This window comes from Triticum dicoccoides, chromosome 5A, assembly GCF_002162155.2.
Source record: "Triticum dicoccoides isolate Atlit2015 ecotype Zavitan chromosome 5A, WEW_v2.0, whole genome shotgun sequence".
Lineage (NCBI taxonomy): Eukaryota > Viridiplantae > Streptophyta > Magnoliopsida > Poales > Poaceae > Triticum > Triticum dicoccoides.
The window spans coordinates 141272484-141278955 of record NC_041388.1 but is presented as its reverse complement, the minus strand read 5'-3'; positions in this window follow the sequence as shown (position 1 = coordinate 141278955).

Genomic DNA, 6472 nt, shown 5'->3' with positions numbered 1-6472 from the left:
TTGATGGACTCACTTTATCTTCCAAGCCTTCCGTTGTTATCGTATTAGATGGCCTTAAGCCATATTTATTGTAATAAGTTCTCTTTTGACACATTCGATGTAATAAGTGTGTGATTGCTACTCTGTTATAAATCCTCGAGTACTCTGTGTGTCAGCATTACCGATCTAGGGATGACACTGAAGCACAGAGACTTGAACATTTGAGGTCGGGTCATTACATTTAGTGCCAAACATTTTAATGCATTCTTCTTCTAACACTTTGGCAAAAATTTCCTTTCCATCATACTCACAAAAGATTTTAAAAAGATGAAGCGTATGAGGCAAACTTAATTCCATTTTTTGTAATTTTCTTTTATAAACTAAACTAGTGATAAACAAGAAACTAAAAGACTCGATTGCAAGATCTAAAGATATTCCTTCAAGCACTCACCTCCCCGGCAATGGCACCAGAAAAGATCTTGATGTCTACTACACAACCTTCTTCTTGTAGACGTTGTTGGGCCTCCAAGTGCAGAGATTTGTAGGACAGTAGCAAATTTCTGACAAGCGGATGACCTAAGGTTTATCAATCCGTAGGAGGCATAGGATGAAGGTGGTCTCTCTCAAGCAACCCTGCAACCAAATAACAAAAAGTCTCTTGTGTCCTCAACACACCCAATACAATGGTAAATTGTATAGGCGCACTAGTTCAGCGAAGAGATGGTGATACAAGTGGTATATGGATGGTAGATAAAGGTTTTTGTAATATGAAAATATAAAAACAGCAAGGTAACTAATGATAAAAGTGAGCACAAACGGTATTGCAATGCTAGGAAACAAGGCCTAGGGTTCATACTTTCACTAGTGCAAGTTCTCTAAACAATAATAACATAATTGGATCACATAACTATCCCTCAACATGCAACAAAGAGTCACTCCAAAGTCACTAATAGCGGAGAACAAACGAAGAGATTATGGTAGGGTACGAAATCACCTCAAAGTTATTCTTTCTGATCGATCTATTCAAGAGTCCGTAGTAAAATAACATGAAGCTATTCTTTCCGTTCAATCTATCCTAGATTTCGTACTAGAATAGCACCTTAAGACACAAATCAATCAAAACCCTAATGTCACCTAGATACTCCAATGTCACCTCAAGTATCCGCGGGTATGATTATACGATATGCATCACACAATCTCAGATTCATCTATTCAAACCAACACAAAGTACTTCAAAGATTGCCCCAAAGTTTCTACCGAAGAGTCAAGACGAAAACGTTTGCCAACCCCTATGCATAGGTTCATGGGCGGAACCCGCAAGTTGATCACCAAAACATACATCAAGTGAAACAATAGAATTACCCATTGTCACCACGGTTATCCCACGCAAGACACACATCAAGTGTTCTCAAATCCTTAAAGACTCAATCCAATAAGATAGCTTCAAAGGGAAAACTCAATCCATTACAAGAGAGTAGAGGGGGAGAAACATCGTAAGATCCAACTATAATAGCAAAGCTCACGATACATCAAGATCGTATCACCTCAAGAACACGAGAGAGAGAGAGAGAGATCAAACACGTAGCTACTGGTACATACCCTCAGCCCCGAGGGAGAACTACTCCCTCCTCGTCATGGAGAGCACCGGGATGATGAAGATGGCCACAGGAGAGGGATTCCCCCTCCGGTAGGGTGCTGGAACGGGTCTAGATTGGTTTTCGGTGGCTACGGAGGCTTCTGGTGGCGGAACTCCCGATCTATTGTGCTCCCCGAAGTTTTTAGGGTATACGTGTATATAGGAGGAAGAAGTACGTCGGTGGATCTCCGGGCTGTCCACGAGGCAGGGGGGCGCGCCCAGGGGGTGGGTGCACCCCCACCCTCGTGGGCAGCGCGGGACTCTCCTAGTCCATCTCCGATTCTCCGTGGGCTTATTTTGGTCAAAAAATAAGTTCCGTGAAGTTTCAGGTCAATTGGACTCCGTTTGATTTCCCTTTTCTACGATACTCTAAAACAAGGAAAAAGCAGAAACTGGCGCTGGGCTCTAGGTTAGTCCCAAAAATCATATAAAATAGCATATAAATGCATATAAAACATCCAAGGTTGATAATATAATAGCATGGAACAATCAAAAATTATAGATACGTTGGAGACGTATCATGGTGCGGCTTCGAGGCTAACTATGCCTACTCCGTCACTTGGTCAACAACCTCCTAACAATGATGATGATGAAGATGGTGATGAGGTTGAATCCGATGAGGGCCCTTCATATAAAGACATGGCTCTCTTTGTCAAGAAGTTTAGCGCGGGAAAATTCAAGGGAAGATTTCAAAAGAAGAAAGTAAGAAAATGCTACAAATGTGAAGAAACCAACCACTTCTCCAATGAGTGTCCTTATGAGAAGAGGGAGGATAAACCAAGGTTTCCCAAGACCTTTCCCAAGAAGAAGTTGCCAAATCCTTTGAACTCCAAGCTCAAGAAGAGAGATGGGAAAGCAATGGTTGCTCAACAAGTATCCGATCCGGATAATGTTAATGGTGTTGCCGGAGTTGCTCACGATTCTCAAAACACGTTGAGGCTAGTCATCAAGAGTGGTGATGTTGTCACCTACAACTATATGAAGGACTACAAGGGAAACGCTGACAAGTGCCTAATTGCAAAGGCCGTGGTAGAAGAAGGAAATGACGAAAGCTCTCTCAACAAGGTCAAGGTAACTCCATGATCATATCCTATTCTTTTCACTCCTCCTACTCCTAGTGATGAGTATCTTGATGCAGAGGATAGTCATGAGGATGATGATGATATAGATGATCCTATGGTTGCTAAACTAAATAAGTTCATGTGCTCCCTCAAAGGAAAGAAGCTCACTATGTTTCGTATGCTTATGGAGATGGTGAGTAAGCACACCATCACCATTAAGGAACTCGAAACCCTCGTCGCCGAGGAAAAGGAAAAATATGAAATCCCTGAGCGGAAAGTCCAGTATGAGGAAACATGAAATGATGAACTATGCTTGAAAATTGGTGCAAACATTGATGTTCATACTAAAGATCTTGCCTCCTTGAAAAAGGCTAATGACTCTTGCGAAGAGTTGATGAATGATAAAAGTAAGCTTGTGAAGTCGAATGCTTCTCTCTCTAAGGATTGTGAGATCCTATCCGTGTCCCTTAAGACTAAGGAAGAAGAGCTCACCCTTCTTACAAAGAGTTTTGAGACACTCAAGCTTACTTATCTTGAAACTCTAGCCAAGGCTTACTCTTCTCCTATTATCAATGTTGATGCTTGTACTACTAACTCTAGTAGTGATCTAGCATCTATTCTTGAGGAAAATTGCTTTCCCAAGGCTCAAATTGAGAAAGAGCTCATGACATGTGCTCAAGGGCAAAAGAACCTTGATGAGGTATTGAGCCAACATAATGGAGTGTTCGCCAAAGAGGGACTCGAGTTGACCCTAGCACAAGCAAGAAGAAGACATCCTCTCAAAAGTGCACCACCCCTATAAAAGAAACTTTTGTACGACAAGGGCACAAGGAGGAAGGTAAGGTTGTTAGTGGGAAGGCCATGAGGGGCATGCCCACTCTCAGCAAGCCAAAAGAGTTCATGCCTCCATCCTATGTACTTCGTAAGGCTAAGGATGGAGAGGTTTATGCAAAGTTTGTTGGTCCTTGAAATGCATCTTGGTTTTATGCTATTTGGGTCCCTAAGACCCTTGTGACTAACTTGAGAGGTCCCATTGCAAAATGGGTGCCTCTAACCAAGTCATAATTGTGTGTAGGTTGCTTTCTCCGGTGGAGCAAAATGGGTGATTGACAGTGGATGTACCAATCATATGACCGGAGATAGCAAGTTGCTCTACGATTTCATGGAAGCTATTCAACCATTTATGAGCATTATGTTTGGTGGAGGATCAAAAGGATAGGTACTCGGGTAGGGCAAGGTGGCTATCACAAATGACATGTCGCGTGCAAATGTCATGCTTGTCCAATCCCTTAAATACCATTTGCTTTCTGTTCGCCAATTGGCTTCTGTTGGTTATGATACACTCTTCGGACTAATGGATGCGAAAGTCTTTACGAGAGATACTCTCGGGTGGCCTTTGTTGGAGAGTTGGATGGCAACCTTTACACGGTTGATTTCTCGAAAGAGAGCACATTCCATGCAACTTGTCTAATGGCCAAGGCCGACAAGGGGTGGCTATGGCATCGCCGGCTAGCCCAAGTCGGCATGAGAAATCTTCAAGATCTCTTAAAGGGTAATCACATCCTTGGACTAACTAATGTCTCTTTTGAGAAAGATCGTGTGTGTAGTGCATGCATAGCCGGGAAGAAACATTAATCAAAGCACCCACCCAAGAATATTGTGTCTACCTCAAGGCCTTTGGAGCTCCTTCATGTGGATCTTTTTGGGCCTCCTTCATGGGGTAGTCTTGGTGGAAAAAAGTATGGACTTGTTATTGTTGATGATTACTCAAGGTATACATGGGTCTTCTTCCTCAAATCCAAGGACGAGACGAAGATCACCTTCATTTATTTCGCCAAGCAAGCACAACGCAAGTTCGACAAAGAAATTCTGGCAATAAGAAGCGATAATGGATCTGAGTTCAATAACTACACCTTGGAAGAGTTCCTTAGTGATGAAGGGATTGAGCATCAATAGTCAGCTCCATACACTCCCCAACAAAAATGGTGTAGCAGAAAGGAAGAACCGCACCCTTGTGGAGGTGGCAAGGTCCATGTTGGATGAATACAAGTCGCCACATAGTTTTCGGGCCGAGGCCGTCAACACTGCATGTCATGCATCAAACCGGATCTTCCTCCGCACGATATTGAAAAAGACTCCATATGAGCTCCTAACCGGGAACAAGCCAAATGTCAAGTACTTTCATGTATTTGGGTGCAAATGCTTCATCCTCAACAAAACAGAGCGGTTAGGAAAATTTCAATCTAAAACCATTGAGGGCATATTTATTGGCTATGGATCAAAGTCTCACGCCTATAGAGTATACAACAAATCCAATGGATGTGTTGTAGAAACTTGTGACGTGTTGTTTGATGAATTTAATGGCTCCCATGGGGAGCAAGTTGATCTAATTGATGTAGGTGAAGAAGATTCTTCGCAAGATATCTTGACAATGGGTGTTGGTGCACTTCTTCCAATGGAACAAGAACCTCACGATGAAGAAGAAGAAGATGGAAGCCTCACACATCATAAAACTACTTCAACAACCATACCACCACAAGCCCCTATTACTCAACCAATGCCCATAGTCCAAGTACAAGATGATGATCAAGTTCCTCCTCATGATAATCATCAAGAACAAGATTATCCTCAAGGGCAAGAACAAGAAAGTGCAATCATTGACAATGAACCTCAACAAATGCAAGAAGAAGAAGATTTTCCACCACACATTAATGATCCATATGTTGAGGACGTGGATGATGGACATGAAGTTAAACCTCGCGAAACCTTAACCTCCATCATGCCTCGAGTGGCCGGTCGTGTTGATGTTGATAAAATCCTCACCGGCATATCGGAAGGTAGAGCCACTCGTAACAATTGACAAACTTTTGTGCTCACTTCTCTTTTGTGTTTGGTGTTGAGCCTCTCAAGGTACAAGATGCGTTGATAGACAACGATTGCCTCATTTCTATGCAAGAAGAGTTGAATAGTTTTGAGCACAATCAAGTGTGGTCATTAGTCAAGAGGCCAACCACGGAACACAACGTCATTGGAACAAAGTGGATTTTCAAGAACAAGCAAGATGAGAATGGTGTAATCATCCGCAACAAGGCAAGGTTAGTGGCACAAGGGTACTCACAAGTTGAAGGTTTGGACTTTGGTGAGACCTTTGCCCCCGTTACCCGTCTTGAATCCATTCGCATCTTACTTGCTTATGCTGCTTTCAATGGCTTTACATTGCATCAAATGGATGTCAAGAGTTCTTTCCTTAACGGTCCTCTACAAGAAGAAGTATATGTATCACAACCACCTGGGTTCGTTGACCCCGATCACAAAGACTATGTGTATAAACTTCATAAGGCTTTGTATGGCCTCAAACAAGCACCTCATGCTTGGTATGATCATCTTAAGAAGATTTTACTCGATGATGGATTTGTGAGAGGGGTGATCGATCCCACTCTTTTTACTAAGAGGGACAAAGGTGATTTGATCTTATGCCAAATCTATGTAGATGATTTCATTTTTGGTTCTCCTAAAATTCATTTATGCAAGAAGTTTGCGGCATCAATGACCAAGAATTTTGAAATGTCACTCAATGCGGATTTGAAGTTCTTCCTCGGATTTCAAATTCAACAATTTCAAGAAGGAATTTTCTTGTCTCAAGCAAAATACCTCAAGGATATCCTAGCAAAATTTGGCATGACTGATGCTAGCCCATGTAAGACTCCCATGCCAACCAAAATTGTACTCACTGAAGACAAAAAGGTATCCCCTTCGACCCATCCAAATACCGCTCTATGATTGGTTCATTGCTTTA